Source organism: Zalophus californianus, chromosome 1 (genome assembly GCF_009762305.2).
Source record: "Zalophus californianus isolate mZalCal1 chromosome 1, mZalCal1.pri.v2, whole genome shotgun sequence".
Lineage (NCBI taxonomy): Eukaryota > Metazoa > Chordata > Mammalia > Carnivora > Otariidae > Zalophus > Zalophus californianus.
The window spans coordinates 171,918,009-171,937,370 of NC_045595.1; the positions used below are offsets into that span (position 1 = coordinate 171,918,009).

The 19,362-nt window shown below is 38.3% G+C and overlaps 1 pseudogene; it reads right to left on the reverse strand.

Annotated features, from left to right (window-relative positions):
* LOC113915887 overlaps positions 1–18,404 on the reverse strand; it is a 65,181-nt pseudogene extending 46,777 nt beyond the window's left edge.
* Positions 18,405–19,362: the final 958 nt, after the last annotated feature.

Below are 19,362 nucleotides of genomic sequence, written 5' to 3' on the forward strand. Positions count from 1 at the left end.
AATGAAAAAACTAAATACGTGTAGGTCAACACTTGAAAGCAAGTCAATAGAAAACCAAAGTTCCTTTGCATTCCAACCAGTCATTCATTCACTCATCCATCTATTTAGTAATTTTTTTGATTGGTTAGTTATTTGGTCAGAATCTAAAACAAGTTAGGAAAATGACTGCTGTACTCTCATTCTGTTGTAATATATGCTGGTTAAAAATTAATTTTTATGGGACTAGTACTTCTTATAAACAACAACTACAGATGCTGTGTTCAAGATTTATAGACACATTTGTTTGGCAAATATTAAAGTAAGAACATAACCAGACTCTTGGGAGAAAATGTGAAATGATATATGCTAATTTAATGGCTCAGTTTCTAAAGTGAATACTATTCTGTAACAGTCAGCTGTTGTAACAATATTGCTGCATGACAAGCCATTCCCAAACTCAGGAGATTTGAATACTAACCATTTAATTTTACACACATTGGTCTGTGAGTTGCTTGCAACTCATCTGATCTAGGCTTAACTACCTCAGCTCCAAGCTGTGAGTTGGGTTCAAGTCTGTTCCATGTGTATCTAATTCCACTGGGACCAATACTACCCAGGATATATATAAGAGGGGTGAATGGGAGATTTTAATGCTTCTTAAGGCATGGGATCATAAACCTTTGCTCATTAAGGAAAATCTGCTCATTGTTTGAAATTAAGCAAACACTTCACATGAAGTGGGTACCTTACATGATGATGCTTGTGTTCTTCATATGTTACCACAGAGTGTTTGCATGTTTCTAGTGTGATAACTAGGTTCAATATTTGTAAAGCCTACAGAGTGCCATCACTGCTGCTGAAAGAAAATGATCATTCAGTGAAAGGGCAGCTGCATCTGGCTAACATACTGGCAATAACTAACATAACGTATTTGGGAATATGTTTTATAGATACTGGGCCAGAGAATAAATAATATATAGCTGGATAAGAGACAGATTTTTACAACTCTCCAATAACTCTGGCAAAGGAACATGTTGTCTATTTATATACTGTTAGATGTTGAAATGGGACAATTGGAAATTTAGATTGTAAAAAAAAGAAGACTTATGGTTAAAGAGGTGGATTGCAGAACTGCCTTGGTAGAGTACTCAAAAGGTAGTGTAGGGCTCAAAAGGTTCAGAAAACTAGACTTGATAGACTTGATTAATATGTAACATCAAAGACTATTCCATTTCTTTATATTCCCTAGGAATGCCCAGAGGATATGGCCCTGTCTAAAATGATGAAGAATGTGTGAACGGAGGGGAACACCTGCATTGTTGAGGAGCTCAGTGGTATATTTCTTCTGTAGGCCAGGGTTGAGGATAGGAAATGCTGTTATGGAATGGGGCTCTCCATTGTCATTATGGGTTATACGTTTACAGAATAGCAGAGAGCACATGACAGCATTTAATTTAGTGGCAAAGTGAACATAACTACATAATGACTATAAGGTCAGAAAGGTCTTGACATTAGCTAAGAGTTCCGAAGGACAAGATAGACGAGCAGTCATGAAGCATGTTGGTTGACTTAAATAACTCAAAGTGATCAAAATAAACAGAAGGTTGATGTCAGATATCAAAATAGAAAATCACAATCTCTTAGTTTCCAGAACTGAGTCAGTTCTTAGACATAAAGCCCATTGATTAAAAGAGAAGCCATCACCATTGAGGTAGAAGCCTGAAATGCCATATTAGTATATTCAGTAGTTATTCATCCAATGCTTTGCAAAATGGACCTAAATGTATTTATAAGAAAAACTAGAAATATATTAGGAAGAGAGGGATACAAATATCTTTTTAAGGTCTTTGGATACTGGATGTTAGTTGACATTGACAACAGAGAATACAAAATGCCATCATAGCCCCTTGTTACAGTGAGGTTGTAAAAAGTCTAGATGATTGATGACAACCTGGCCCCAATTCATCTCATAGTGGGTCTTATAAGACACAGATCCATATTGTGGTCACTTGCTGGGTTCCAGAGTACAAAATCAGACTGGATATAATTGTTGGCTGGCAGGCTACTTGTATTGGTTCTCTGTTTTGAATGTAAGAGCTATTATAGAAGGAAAGTCTGAGAAGAAGCATGTGACTCTGTTGCTACTGGATAAGATAGTAAATAAGAAACCATATTGGAACCTAGGTAGAAGCAGAAAAGTATATGGCATCCTCAAAAATTTAAGGGATGCAAGTGCTACTCTCAATTATTTAAAGAAGGCATCCCTCATAAAAATTTTCATTAACTGTTATGACTCGAGAAAACCACAGGGACCATGGTCACTGTTGATGGACTACCATAAGTTGAACCAAGGTTAGTGTAATCAGTCTCTGTGAGGAGGTGGTATCTTTACTAGAACAGACCAACATAGCCTCTGGTACTTGATTTGTCCTGTTGATCTGGAAAATGTATTATTTTTGATCCTGGTCAAGGAGGAGGATCTAATGCAGTTTAAATTTACATCTAACACATAGATTTAAGACTATGCCAATTTCTTGCTCTTTGGTATAGTAGGCACAAGATACATAGAAAAGATCTTGAATATCTTGTCATTCTAGAGAATATCATCCATTTTGATGACAGTATTTTAATTAGACCTATATAGCAGGCAATTATATTTTTGGACAGTTATTATACTATAAGTATCTAATCACACTTATTTCATATACTAGCTCTATCACAAGTACATCTACGTGATTACTTTCAAACAACCTTACTCTCCTAATGAGCCACTATAAAATCATGAAAAAGTAAAATAGTAAAGGGACAGCTGGGTGGGCATTTGGTTAAGCATCCAACTCAGGTCAAGATCTCAGGGTCATGAGATCAAGTCCTGCATTACACTCGATGCTCAGGGTGGATTCTGCTTAAGTTTCTCCCTCTCCCTCTGCCCCTCCCCAGTCTCTCTCTATTAAATAAATAAATAAATAAATTAATTAATTAATTAATTAATCTTTTTTTTAATGTAAAATAGTCAATAGTATATAGTAAAAAAGATGAAGGGGGTTGGGGGTACAAACTTCCAATTATAAAGTAAATAAGTCACAGAGATGAAGAGTACAACATAAGGAATATAGTCAATACATTTATCACGGTGAGCATTGAGTAATGTTTAGAAAAGCTTAGTTGTGGAGACCTGGATTTCGTCTGGTCTCAGGAATTCAGCTGAATAGGGACCAAACCATTCTGAACACCTGCGAACTCAACAGAAGATCGAAGAGGAGAGTAGCAACAACTCTCTGAACAGAGAAGCGACCGCTTACTGGAAGGTAGGACGTGCGGAGAAGTGAATCCGAGGCGATATTCGGGAGGATAGATGGCGGGGGAGAGGGCCTCCGTCAGCCACTTCTGGCAAGTGATAGAGCCGCGGAGCACAAAATCGGAACTTTTGGAGGTCGGCTCCACTGAGGGACGTCGCTCCAGTGGCTAAGCGGGGGGTGGAACCCTCGCGGGACAGTGTGCTCTCAGGACCCTCGGGGTCACAGAAAGACCGGGGGTGCCTGAGTGCAGCAGAGCTCCCAGGTATCAGAGCGGGGAAGCCGGCTGCAGAGACAGAGCCGAGGCACGGGCTCTCAGCTCGGGGTTGCCATAAACTGTGATCCGTGGCCCAGTCGGGCCATTGCTCCTCCAGCAGGGACCCAACAAGCGGCAGAGCCGGGGAGACTCCCCTTTCTCCCCCAGGAGGAGCGGCGCGGGAACGCACCGCAGGGATCTGCTGGGTTTGAAGACTCCACACAGTGTTGGGTGCCAGAGATACAAACGCTCGGTCACAGGCCGGGTGAGCACGGAGTGCGGCCGGAGACCGGGGACACAGGGTGACTGCTTTTCTCTGGGGACGCACTGAGGAGCAGGGCCCCAAGTTCTCAGCTCCTCTGGGTGGAGATTGGGAGGCCACCATTTTGGCCCTGGTCCTCCAAAGCTGTACCGAGAGCTTGCAGGGAACAAAAGCTCCTGAGAGCAAAACCGAGCAGCTTGCTCAGACCAGACCGACAAGGGCGGGGCAATTCAGCCTCCAGCAAATCATTTGGCAACCACGGCAACAGGCCCCTCCCCCAGAAGATCAGCACGAACAGCCAGCAAGCCAAGACCAAGTTTACCGATTAAGGAGAACGGGAGAACTCCAACGCTAGGGGAATAGTGCACATAGAATTCATGGCTTTTTTTTACCATGATTCATTAGTTCATCAAAGTTAATTTTTTTAACTGTTTTTTTTTAATTTTTCTTTTTCCCTATTTCAACCAACATCTTATCAATCCCTTTTTTATAAAAAAACATTTTTTTATTTTTCATTTTTTGAGTCATATTTTATCCCTTCCTAGTAGTTACCCTTATTTTTGGTATATATATATAAGTTGTTCTCTCTTTAAAATTTTGAGATACAGTTTCTTCTAACAGATCAAAATATACCCTAAATCACTAGTCTCTGGCTTTGTTCTAGTCTCCTGCCTGACCACATTCTCTCCTTTTTTTCTTTTTTTTAAATCTTCTTCTTTCTTTTTTCAAACAACTTATCCTATCAATTCCTTTTATACTATCTTTTATAATTTTCACCTTTACAATCATCTTCCATCCCTTCATTGTATCGACCCTTATCTTGTACATATATGTCTTTATTCCTTTAAAATTTTAGGAGGCACTTTTTTCTAACAGACCAAAATATGCCCAAAATCTAGTGTGTGGCACTGATCTATGCACTAGCCTGATCATATTTGATCATATTCTGCTGTTTTTGTATTGTTCTGTTTTTGTTTTTATCTTTTTTTATCTTTTTTTTTCCTCTTTCTTTTTTCTTTCTTTCCCTTTCTTTTCCCCTGGTTTCAGGTCTTTTCTGATTATCTATTCTCCTCTGGACAAAATGACAAGACGAAAAAAAATCACCTCAGCAAAAAGAACAAGAGGTAGTACCGTCAGCCAGGGACCTACTCAATACGGACATTAGTACGATGTCGGACCTAGAGTTCAAAATCATGACTTTAAAAGATACTAGCTGTGCTTGAAAAAGCATGGAAGTTATTAGAGAAACCCTTTCTGAAGAAATAAAAGAACTAAAATCTAACCAAGTCGAAATCAAAAAGGCTATTGATGAAGTGCAATCAAAAATGGGGGCACTAACTGCTAGGAAAAATGAGGCAGCAGAGAGAATCAGTGATATAGAAGACCAAATGATGGAAAATAAAGAGGATGAGAAAAAGAGAGATAAACAACTACAGGATCACGAGGGCAGAATTCGAGAGATAAGTGATACGATAAGACAAAACAACATTACAATAATTGGGATCCCAGAAGAAGATGAAAGAGAGAGAGGGGCAGAAGGTATATTGGAGCAAATAATAGCAGAGAACTTCCCTAATGTGAGGAAGGAAACAGGCATCAAAATCCAGGAGGCACAGAGAACTGCTCTCAAAATCAATAATAATAGGTCAACACCCTGACATCTAAGAGTAAAACTTATGAGTCTCAGAGACAAAGAGAAAATCCTGAAAGCAGCTTGGGAGAAGAGATATGTAACCTACAATGGTAGAAATATTAGATTGGCAACAGACCTATCCACAGAGACCTGGCAGGCCAGAAAGGACTGGCAAGATATCTTCAGAGCACTAAACGAGAAAAATATGCAGCCAAGAATGCTATATCCAGCTAGGTTGTCATTGAAAATAGAAGGAGAGATCAAAAGCTAAAGGAATTTGCAAACACGAAACCAGCCCTCCAAGAAATCTTGAAAGGGGTCCTCTAAGCAAAGAGAGAGCCTAAAAGCAGCATAGATCAGAAAGGAACAGAGACAATATACAGTAACAGTCACCTTACAGGCAATACAATGGCACGAAATTCATACCTTTCAATAGTAACCCTGAATGTAAATGGTCTAAATACCCCAATCAAAAGACACAGGCTATCAGATTGGATTAAAAAACAAGACCCATCAATATGCTGTCTGCAAGAGACTTATTTTAGACCCAAAGATGCCCCCAGATTGAAAGTGAGGGGGTGGAAAACCATTTACCATGCTAATGGACACCAAAAGAAAGCTGGGGTGGCAATCCTTATATCAAACAAATTAGAGATTAAACCAAAGACTGTAATAAGAGATGAGGAAGGACACTCTATCCTATTTAAAGGGTCTATCCAACAAGAAGATCTAACAATTGTAAATATCTATGCCCCTAACATGGCAGAAGCCAATTATATAAGGCAATTAATAACAAAAGCAAAGAAACACACTGACAATAATACAATAATAGTGGGGGACTTTAATAACCCCCTGACTGAAATGGACAGATCATCTAAGCAAAAGATCAACAAGGAAATAAAGACTTTAAATGACACACTGGACCAAATGGACTTCACAGACATATTCAGAACATTCCATCCCAAAGCAACGGAATACACATTCTTCTCTAGTGCCCATGGAACATTCTCCAGAATTGATCACATCCTAGGTCACAAATCAGGTCTCAAACGGTACCAAAAGACTGGGATCATTCCCTGCAAGTTTTCAGACCACAATGCTTTGAAACTAGAACTCAATCACAAGAGGAAAGTCGGAAAGAACTCAAATACATGGAGGCTAAAGAGCATCCTACTAAAGAATGAATGGGTCAACCAGGAAATTAAAGAAGAATTAAAAAAATTCATGGACACCAATGAATATGAAAACACAACTGTTCAAAATCTTTGGGATACAGCAAAGGCAGTCCTGAGAGGAAAGTATATAGCAATACAAGCCTCTCTCAAGAAACAAGAAAGGTCTCATATACACAACCTAACCCTACACCTAAAGGAGCTGGAGAAAGAACAGCAAATAAAGCCTAAACCCAGCAGGAGAAGAGAAATCATAAAGATCAGAGCAGAAATCAATGAACTAGAAACCAAAAGAACAGTAGAACAGATCAACGAAACTAGGAGCTGGTTCTTTGAAAGAATTAACAAGATTGATAAACCCCTGGCCAGACTTATCAAAAAGAAAAGAGAAATGACCCAAATCAACAAAATCATGAATGAAAGAGGAGAGATCACAACCAACACCAAAGAAATACAAACAAGTATAAGAACATATTATGAGCAACTCTATGCCAGCAAATTAGATAACCTGGAAGAAATGGGTGCATTCCTAGAGATGTATCAACTACCAAAATTGAACCAGGAAGAAATAGAAAACCTGAACAGACCTATAGCCACTAAGGAAATTGAAGCAGTCATCAAAAATCTCCCAAGAAACAAAAGCCCGGGGCCAGATGGCTTCCCAGGGGAATTCTATCAGACATTTAAAGAAGAATTAATACCTATTCTCCTGAAATGGTTCCAAAAAATAGAAATGGAAGGAGAACTTCCAAACTCATTTTATGAGGCCAGCATTACCTTGATCACAAAACCAGACAACGACCCCATCAAAAAGGAGAATTACAGACCAATATCCTTGATGAACATGGATGCAAAAATTCTCACCAAAATACTAGCCAATAGGATCCAACAGTACATTAAAAGGATTATTCACCATGACCAAGTGGGATTTATCCCTGGGCTGCAAGGATGGTTCAACATCCGCAAATCAATCAACGTGACACAATACATTAACAAAAGAAAGAATAAGAATCATATGATCCTCTCAATAGATGCAGAAAAAGCATTTGACAAAGTACAGCATCCTTTCTTGATCAAAACTCTTCAGAGTATAGGCATAGAGGGTACATACCTCAATATCATAAAAGCCTTCTATGAGAAACCTACAGCAAATATCATTCTCAATGGGGAAAAGCTGAGAGTTTTTTCCCTATGGTCAGGAACGCGGCAGGGATGTCCTATCACCACCGCTATTCAACATAGTATTAGAAGTCCTAGCCACAGCAATCAAACAACAAAAAGAAATCAAAGGCATCCAAATCGGCAAAGAGGAAGTCAAACTCTCACTCTTGCAGATGATATGATACTGTATGTGGTAAACCCAAAAGACTACACCCCAAACCTGCTAGAACTCATAGAGGAATTCAGTCAAGTAGCAGGATATAAAATCAATGCACAGAAATCAGTGGCATTCCTATACACCAACAACAAGACAGAAGAGAGACAAATCAAGGAGTTGATCCCATTTACAATTGCACCCAAAACCATAAGATACCTAGGAATAAATTTAACCAAAGAGGCAAAGGATCTGTTCTCAGAAAACCATAAAATACTCATGAAAGAAATTGAAGAAGACACAAAGAAATGGAAAAATGTTCCATGCTCATGGATTGGGAGAACCAACATTGTGAAGATGTCAATGCTACCTAGAGCAATCTACACATTCAATGCAATCCCCATCAAAATACCATCCACTTTTTTCAAAGAAATGGAACAAACAATCCTAAAATTTGTATGGAACCAGAAGAGACCCCGAATATGCAGAGGAATATTGAAAAAGAAAAGCAAAGCTGGCGGCATCACAATTCCGGACTTCCAGCTCTATTACAAAGCTGTCATCATCAAGACAGTATGGTACTGGCACAAAAACAGACACATGGATCAATGGAACAGAATCGAGAGCCCAGAAATGGACCCTCAACTCTATGGTCAACTCATCTTTGACAAAGCAGGAAAGAATGTCCAATGGCAAAAAGACAGTCTCTTCAACAAATGGTGTTGGGAAAATTGGACAGCCACATGCAGAAGAATGAAACTGGACCATTTCCTTACACCACACACAAAAATAGACTCCAAATGGTTGAAAGACCTAAACGTGAGACAGGAGTCCATCAAAATCCTAAAGGAGAACACAGGCAGCAACCTCTTTGACCTCAGCCGCAGCAACTTCTTCCTAGAAACATCACCAAAGGCAAGGGAAGCAAGGGCAAAAATGAACTATTAGGATTTCATCAAGATAAAAAGCTTTTGCACAGCAAAAAAAACAGTCCACAAAACCAAAAGACAACCGACAGAATGGGAGAAAATATTTGCAAATGACATATCAGATAAAGGGATAGTATCCAGAATCTATAAAGAATTTACCAAACTCAACACCCAAAGAACAAATAATCCAATCAAGAAATGGGCAGAAGACATGAACAGACATTTTTCCAAAGAAGACATCCAAATGGCCAACAGACACATGAAAAAGTGCTCAACATCGCTCGGCATCAGGGAAATCCAAATCAAAACCTCAATGAGATACCACCTCACACCAGTCAGAATGGCTAAAATTAACAAGTCAGGAAACGACACATGTTGGCGGGGATGTGGAGAAAGGGGAACCCTCCTACACTGTTGGTGGGAATGCAAGCTGGTGCAACCACTATGGAAAACAGTATGGAGGTTCATCAAACAGTTGAAAATAGAGCTACCATACGATCCAGCAATTGCACTACTGGGTATTTACCCCAAAGATACAAATGTAGGGATCCGAAGGGGTACGTGCACCCCAATGTTTATAGCAGCAATGTCCACAATAGCCAAACTGTGGAAGGAGCCAAGATGTCCATCGACAGATGAATGGATAAAGAAGAAGTGGTATATATACACAGTGGAATATTATGCAGCCATCAAAAGGAATGAGATCTTGCCATTTGCAACGACGTGGATGGAACTGGAAGGTGTTATGCTGAGTGAAATAAGTCAATCAGAGAAAGACATGTATCATATGACCTCACTGATATGAGGAATTCTTAATCTCAGGAAAAAAACTGAGTGTTGCTGGAGTGGTGGGGGGTGGGAGGAATGGGGTGGCTGGGTGATAGACATTGGGGAGGGTATGTGCTATGGTGAGCGCTGTGAATTGTGCAAGACTGTTGAGTCGCAGATCTGTACTTCTGAAACAAATAATGCAACATATGTTAAGAAAAAAGAAAAAGAAGAAAATAGGAGAAGGGGAAGAATTAGGGGGAGTAAGTTAGAGGGGGAGATGAACCATGAGAGACGATGGACTCTGAAAAACAAACTGAGGGTTCTAGAAGGGAGGAGGGTGGGGGAATGGGTTAGCCTGGTGATGGGTATTCAAGGGGGCACGTTCTGCATGGAGCACTGGGTGTTATGCACAAACAATGAATCATGGAACACTACATCAAAAACTAATGATGTAGTATATGGTGATTAACATAACAATAAAAAAATAAAAATAAAAAAATAAAAATTAGAAAAGCTAGTTGTGGTCATGTTTTATAGAGAGGTCTCTGTTCATGGATAAGTCAATTCTAATTAAAAAATATATATGTTTATGTTTAAGACAAGTCTGTGCTCTCCTCTCTTCTTACTTAATGACCCACAGATATTTTCTTCTATGAGTTAGATTGCCAAGCAATATACATACTCTAGAAGTTTTGACTATGTTTTACTTTTTTCTGTATAATGTTGAGTTAACATTGCTCACATTGATAATGTGGAAACTTGTTTTAACACAGAGTAGAATTTTGGATTGGACATCATTTCTGATAAAGCACCCTTCAAAATAATTATTCATGTTTATCTGAATTCACTTTTAGCCTATGAAAACACATGCATTATTATTATACATAAGCCATGTGTTATAAATTAATGGTAAATAATGTTATGTGGTGGTTGGTTCGAAAATGGATTATTTGTCCAAATCATGCTTGTGTAAGTTATATTACATTCATACATATCAAAATTAACTTTTGAATAAAAATATACAGAATAATATATTGGGAAAATGTTATAATTTTAAACATGCTGTACTCTGGTATAGTAGCTGTTCATCACTTCAGAACTGAGAATAGGAATGTAGTTAGGCTTCTAAGATTGAAGAGGCAGAACCTTGGAGAACTCTCTCAGGATTTCAGCAAATATTGACCATTAGCAAATTCTCCCAACCTGAAAATTTCATTATGACTATTCAAGACATTTTTATAAAGCTAAATAGTTATTAGAGCAGGACTGTGAATAAAAGTGTCCCAGGGAATAAAAGTCACTTACTGATATAATTCCTTCTATGTGCCTGTATCACTCAGAATTCCTGGTTGAGAACAATAGAAACCAATTCTGTTTGAACTCAGCAAAAAATGAATTTATTGAAGGGATATCAAATAGCTCAGGAATCAATGGAAAGGCAAGAGAATTGGGCTCAGAAAATGACCAGAATCTCAGAATCTAATTTGCACAAACAGCCAAGGAATAGTGTTTTGGAAGCTTGGCTGGGTGGGCAGTCCATGTTGCCAAACTCTCAACTCCATGCTGGCCATACTCCTGCCATAGTCACCATATTGAGTCATTCTTTGACTATCATTTTTCTATTATGCATTGTTTCTTCAATATATAAATTCCTGGAGATTTATCTGAGGGCCTAGTCATGTTCTGGCTGCCATAAAGTGGAAATGAGTATGTGGACAAATAAATGATAGAGCTTCTGGATTTTTTCAAACATCAGCTGAGATTGAGTGCAAGTGACAGAGGTCCCTTGATTACAGATATATCAGAAAAGAGGGTTTTGCCACTCACTACATTATGTAGGTGTAAGATTGTCTTCTTGATACTAAATACCATTTGTGTTGATGGCACACAGCAGCTGCTTATCTTCATGAGATCTGACATTGTGAGGATCATTTATCTGCATATTGAGAGAAGATCAAGTGACAGTTTATTATATTATAGACCAATATAATTTTATAAGTGAGCATACCTGATTGACATAATTTACTATTTTATTGTTTTTTCTATTTTTGTAGACCCTATTGATTTTTGTCTTTCTTTTTAAAGATTTTATTTATTTATTTGAGAGAGAGAAATTGAGAGAGAGGCTGCATGAGAAGGGGAAGGGTCAGAGGGAGAAGCAAACTCCCCACTGAGCAGGGAGCCCGATGCAGGACTCAATCCTGGGACTCCAGGATCATAACCTAAGCCGAAGGCAGTTGCTTAACCAACTGAACCAACCAGGTGCCCCTGATTTTTGTCTTAATAACTAATAGTACTATTGGGGGGCTCATATTAATCTTATAAGTCAAAATTAAATCATAAGCAGGTATTAATATAATTTTTAATAAAAGTATTGTAGTAATGATTTACATCTAGATTTATACTAGTGAAATTCTTCATAAGGAGGGTGACATAAATAAAAGTTACCATGATACTTAAAGTTTGGTCTATATAGAAATATAGTCCATATATTCTGTACCTAATTAACACAACTCTCCAATACAATGGACCCAGATCAAACACACACAGCAATAGTTCCTTCAGCACAGGTGATGCAAAGCTGCTTGTTGGGCCCAAATCTATCACATATGGTTGTACTGTTTATTAATAGCACAAAGGCACCTGGCTGAGAGAACTAGAGAAGGCTGACTTGTAGCTCAGTGCTTGCAAAGCCATGTCCCTCTGGGCAACATTCATTTGCTCCAAGATGGGAGGTGTTGAAATCATTCCAGGGTGCTCTATGTACTAGTGGTGGACTGAAAACTTGGACTCTTTCCCAGGGTGTGAATTAATTTCAGGTGTGTTGTGGCTGGACAAATCACTGTGTCAGGATTTTTTCCCTCTTTGCATGGTGTTGACGTTGGACAGAAAATCCACTGTAAAAATTTTTGTACTAAGTCACTCCTTTGACATTAGCAGAAGAGTTCTTTTGATGCTTTCCAAATGAGACATTGATAGAATGATATTGATTTATGTAAATGAAAACACTTGTGTGATCCTAGGAGAAGTATTTTTATTTGACTTATCGCCTCTGTTCCAGGACATGGGAACTATTTTTTTTTTTTCCTTTTTATGATTTCCTGAAAGCAAAGTGACAATTCCAGATGTGTCAAAAGAGAGAACTGTGACTTTTTTAGTGGAAAGGACCTTGTTTCAGCAGGAATAACTTCATATATATCAGTGAATATATAGTCTCGATTTTTGTTGGCCTTTGCAGACTGGAAGTATAGCATTTTCCTTCTTTCAGCATTGCTGCACAGGCTTCTGAGATCTGGTATCTGGCTGCCATAGTTGAATCGAGAAATGAATGGTTCTCTAATTGATAAGTTGAAACCAAATCCATGGTCTCAGGTTTGGTGACTGCAATATTTTCTTTGAAAATAGAAAGGCTGCCTTCCAAAAGACTTTCAAAATGAGTTATGTTTCCTCCTCCAAATATTTGCAAGCAAGGAGAGAAGCAGTGGTAAAATCATCTGTCCCTCAACTTTCGTGAAGAGGGAAAATATTGATAATATACACACAATTCTGGGAGATACATCAAGACTATGAGGAAAAAGTACTTAAGAGACAATTATTTCCTGATTTTTATCTTCTGCTGAGACAGGTGACAAGGTTTATTTTGTTGTTTTGTCACCTGTGAACTATTTTTTTCCTTAATAGGATAAAGGGCAGGATGATGATGCCATGCAATGATGCTGTGTGTGGTGGGGGCGGGGGTAGTTTTAAGCATTTGGAATATTAGAATATGACTTATAGATCACTCCAACAAGACTCCAACTTGTTCTAAAAAATCTTTTTTCTCTTGTGTTGGACTGTTGATCATGCTAATAAATGTCTTTTAATTTTAACAGTAACAAGAGGTAAAGAAGTAAATTTGCAATTTCAAATGCCTAACTCAGAGTGAAGCATATATGGGAGGTATTTACAAATAAATACAAATACATGTATTTGAGTGACACAGCCTTCTAAAAATAGCAAATTGTGGGATAAATATCTCTAATTGAAAATGAATATCTTAGCTCATGCTTTTGTCACGGATTTTCAAAATTCTAGTGCACATTGAAATGACTTGGAGAATTCAAAGATTTTGACCTCTTTGAACTTACAATCTAAAACAGACTAAAATAGTAGAAACAGATGTAAAAATAATTCAAACTATAGAAAAAATATTAACATATTAGTAGAAATATGTTTCTATTTATATTATATATATACATGTGGTCTTTCACACTGGCTCTTTTTACTATATAATATTAGCATACTTATATGAAGGTGTAATCACTTGAGTATGCCTACTCATTTCTTCTGAAAAGAATCTAGAAAAATCATTTTCCTCTATCATTTTTCCTTTATATTTTTTGTTATACAAGTCTGTTTTATGTTTGGTTTTGCTTATTTTGAAATTTTTGATATTAATTTTTTTTTTTCAATTCTTGGTCTTCATTTAAAAGAAGGCAAGGAGGGTCTCACTCCTCAAACTAGACTTATTTGAAGGTCAGGCTATGAGAGGTCAAGTAAACAGGTAGAAAGAAACTGGAAAAGGGCACTCACCTGAGCATTTGAAAAACCCTCAAGGGTGAAAGGGGGCAGAGCACTTTACAAATGACTACTGTGCCCAAACCTGTTAATGGGGCCCCAGAGCTACACTCACCTAGCTGGCAAGGTGAACTGACGAATGACGGAATCCCTGGCCTCTTAAAGAAACATAACATTTTGGGGTTTCTCTATTTCCTGGGAAAACAAAGTGTGGTGATTTAGGTTCAGGAAAAGGAGCCGCCACATGGAGATGTAAATAGGGATTTGGGTGCTCTTCCTTGCATGGGATTGTTGTGAGGAGAAAGGAAGTAGGAGGGCAGGGAGACCTGCCTAGATCCAGGCTCATTGCTGTGGGAGGAGCAGCTGTGAGAGCTGCCGCAGAAGACCCACAGAAAGAGGTAATGTTACCCATCAGGCCAGTGAGACATGAGTCTTCAACCTAATTGAAGGTGGGCCTGAGGGAAGAATGGAGCAGGCTCAATTTATTTTTGGTTTCTGCTTCAGTAGAACACTTCCAGATACCATTCAGGAACATTCCAGTGGGGTCCAGCTTTTCTCAGATGGCACAGAACTTCGAAAAGGCTAGATAAATTTTCTAAGTCCTTCCAGGAAGAGTTGTAGCCTTGGCCCAATGGGGCCTGCCCCTCACCATCTTCATGATGGTCTCCTAGGCGAGCCAGTAGTCCAGCTGTGGCACTTCCTTGCCATAGGGCCTGTACATAATGATGTTTATGTAGTAGCTGTCCTTCTGGAAGCAGGAACTCAGCAAGATGTCATCCCCTGGAGATGAAGTGTCTCCACGGGGTAGTGGGCCACCATCTTGGGGTGCATCTCCAGCATGACCTTCAGTTCCAGCAGGGCCTCCTTGGTTTTCTTTCTGAGGATGGCCCTGTCCTGGACATGCTGCTTGAAGCAGCACTCGTAGGCGAAGATCTTGTGGCTGAGGTTGCTATTCTCCTTCCTGGTGAACGGGAGCTAGAAGAAGCGATTCATCCAGCCAACAAAGGCCCAGCAGGAAAGAACTGATCCAGAGCAAGAACTCCAGTAAATAGAATCTGATGGCATAGTCCCAAAACCAGTTGGCTGAAGAGGAGGGGAGCTTTTTGGTGTGGTCCCAGTAGATGACGCTGACGTTCTCACTGTGCGGGGACCAGAGGAAGAGGAAGTATTCAGATTTCTTCAGGTGGCTGTCCAAGAACCTTAGGTGCACCTGCACGGCCTCTGGAACACCTCTGTGTTGCTAAACTCGGAGCACTCAAGAATGGTCCCATGGGCGTTGGCTGGGTCAGCGCCATCACGTGAATGGATGCCGTGTTTGATCCCTGTGTTGTGCGTTCCGAACCCAATGACGCCCGCCCCTTGCAGTCACGTCTGAAACGGCTCTCAGGTGGAGGAGGCCAGGCTGTGCTTGGCCAGCTGTGCATGCAGGTCAGCCAGGAGGATGCCCGCCTCCACATTTCTTTAAGCAAACATTTCTCTTTTCAGGAAAGGTCAAAAGTAAATGGTTAACTCATAAAGAGCTGCTGATAGAAGATTCAGGACATATTTCTTGACATAATGTGAGATTCTTCACATTCCTCATTTTCTCCGACAAGTTGATCCCTATCCTTTATCAGTCTTTTCTTTCTACCTCTGGTAATATATTATGTCCAGTCATGAAAGCAAATACCACAAATATGAACTATTACCAAGCTTATTACTCTTGCATGCATCCCGGGTCCTCAGTTTTCATGCATCATCCTTCGTACCTCCCCACATAATTGTCAAACACACTGTTGCAAAAATGAAATTGGTTTCAGTGAACACCAGGGCCAACAAGAGTGCGAAAAGAAGAAGCAGGATATTGTGGCTGCAGAAGTGAAATGAGGTGGAGGGTTCCTGCTCTGTCTCTGTGACAATTTATTATTTTCAAATAATAAATAATTATTTTTGTAGTGTCATCATGCTGTCTCCTCTTTCTTTTATGCAGACTTGAGCTATTGTCATTGCAACTAGCATTGCATTTGATAGAGAAAATAAGGAGAAGGAATCACAAATATTTGAAGCTAGATTGAATAAACTGAAAATAAGGACCAGAGAATTCTTTACTTGACCTTCTGTTTACCCTATCTCTGAAATTAAAATTCAGTCATTTAAGGCTCTGACTTGAAATGTGATGAAAAAAAAAGGAAATACTACACATAATCACATTTAATCAGTTCCAAAAATTCACTCTGCTCCATTTGTTTCTCATAGAAAATAACCAAATGTTATTTTCAGAAGACCACGTATTTTCAAAGGGAATTTTAGAAATTGTAGAAAATTCAGTTTCAGTGCTTAAATGTTAAAAATTCTGATTTCTATCTTTCAAAGGATGATGAAAAAAATCAATGAAGGTAACCATGGATGCCACCAGTTTGGACTAATCTGTCTTTATATATATATATATATATATATTTATTTATAATTATGTATGCAAATTATAACCTCTTAATCGTTGGTGTGGTCATAACTTAGAGAAGTTAATAGCTAAAATGATTATTTGCAAGTATGTGAATATGTAAAAGGGCTTGTAAGCTGTTGTATGCTGGCTTCCCAAATATCACCAACACAGTCTGTTCATAAGACAGATTTGGAAAAAAAAATTTGAGTTCATTGCTTACCACGGTAAGGGAGAAAACCATCTCAATAGAACTTTGCAAATGTCCCATAAAGGGTAGGCAAGATTCTATTTTACTGAGTAATTGAAGTTTGATTTAAGGTAGTATTTCAATGTGAAGAGTGAGGGGGATTGATTAGGATTGAGTAAAAATCAGGATATATCAGTCTAGAATTGGTAGTAACAGCAAAGCAGGCTTTTGGGGCTAAGGGTTCAAAGAATCTTAATGATAGAAACTATTGATGGTTTATATTGAAGCATTTATGGGTCTTTCATGAAATTCCTCTAATAATAAATATATTTGCCTGGATAAGAGTCTTATAGAATAGTAAAATTATGCTAGTGAAGGTAATGGAATAATAAAATCATGTTATGATATAAAATATGCTTTGTGAGAGGGTAGGTACTTTAAATCCTCAGTGTCCAAGCTATAATTGTTCCCATCATTTCTTTACAAATGTTTCATTATTTTACTAACATGCCTGAATCATTCTTTTTTAAATTTGTATTTATTTACTCATTTAATTATTTGAAGTATAGTTGACATATTACTATACATTAGCTTCAGAAACGCCTAAATCATTCTTATTGTTATAGTTGAAGCTGGCATCAAGCCACATTTTATGTGGCCTGAAGTTTATATAATGTTGCTTCCTTTCTTATTAGAAAAGAACACAAAATTCTGGAAAGCAATTAGTACATGGCTTGGAAACCTGTCTTTACTGGTGATATTTAGATTTCATTACTGTCAGGGTAAATCCATTTCTGAGTAAAGTTATAGAATATGTATAATAGAATTGTCCCCCTGGTTGCAACTTTATAAACATAAAGTGATGAGCTCCACCCTAGGGAGAAGGTAGTATGTTTGAAAACACAGGACCTGTATTAGCCTTGGGAGAAAATTAACCCAAGGTATTACAAGGATGTAGGAAAATTATAGTAAGGCAATTCAGGAGCAATTTAAAGTGTATTGGTCTCAGAGTCAGAATTGAAGGATGAAAACCAGTTGGCAATCACAATGGTCGCAGGTCAGACTAAGCAGGCAATCAAGATAAGAAAATCTTAAGAAAGGTGAAGACAATAAATTTGTTGTTTGGGCAAGCCATGTGAACTGCAGAGGTTGGGGAAGGGGAATTAGAAATTCCTTCTAGGACAATCTCTTTATGGTCTTTATACACCATTATGAAGACCGTGATCCTAAGATCAGGCCAAGCTCTGGTCTTCATAAGGTGAAGAGTATGAATCGTAGGTCTTTAGAAGAGACGTGCTGTGGGAAAATACATGCTCTAGACATCTAATGCTAGCCTAGTCTTCTGGTTTAATATCCAAACTTTGGTCAGATGGTTCTCTTACATATCCCATGATTACATGGCTCAGCCATGTTAACTGAAAATTCTTCACTCCAAATGAGTCATTTGGTTTTAAAATTTTGCCTGTTCCCATCTGACTATGACATTGAGTTTTAACTCATCACTTGATCTTAGCTTGAAAGTGATACTCTGGTGCACTTGCTAATTCTTTCCTCTTGTGTCCTATTTGCTTCTCTCCCAATTCTGTATTCGTATGCCTGTCTTTGCTAATCTTCAACACTTTCATGTTATAACAGCCATGGAGGCCCCTCGCTTACAGTGAGGCAGTGTCTTCTAAAAGCTTCTAGTTGAAGAGACAGCAACACAGGCAGAGGATTAGGCCCCCTGGGCTTTCGTAGAGGTCTAATTACTTCTTGTGGCTGACCTTTATTAATAAGTATCAATTAGTGTGGTTTTTCCTTGATTCTAATCTCCTTGATGTTTTGCTGGAGTATAGAAAGATAATTTGAGGTTAACAGTTGGCTTCAGGATGTGTTTGCTTCCTAATCCCATCCTCAGAGACATCCTTTGTAGATTTGATTACTGACATTTACAACAATCTTTGAACTCTGGTAATGTCAGATAAAGGAATTTAACATTAGCTCCTGACTACTGAGAATAGGTTTTTTAGGGCTTTCTTTTCCTATAGATCATAACCACAAAGTTTTAGTATCTGCCTCAAGACAAAACATTTTCTTGTTTTTGAAAAAAACAACATTTAAAGGATCTGTGGTTTTGGGGAAAGGTGTCTTTTATCACTCCTTCATTAAAACTTATGGTTTTTGCTAAGAACTTTCTTTTAGGCTTTGTAAATTCTCTACAAATTTTCAAAATATACATAATATTATATATACTTATAAAATACAGTATATATAAATACTAATTATTTTACAAATAAATATGTATATATTTATCTATTTTTTCATTTTTAAGTCATTTATTCTTTTCTTCATAGAAGGAGAATGAACTGGTAGAAGAAATGCACATAACTGTGGTTGTATATAAAGTGAATGTAATATTCACACACAACTTGGCAAATCCTTTAGTATTTTAGAACAGAGAAGCCATGTGGCAGAGCATGAAGGTTTAGATAGTTAAAGAATTCTGAGTTGGAGGAATGGATGTGATTTCTATAGGACCAAAGTGTAATACGGTATGATGGGATTAGATATTATGCCAAATTCAATAATTATGGATAATGACAA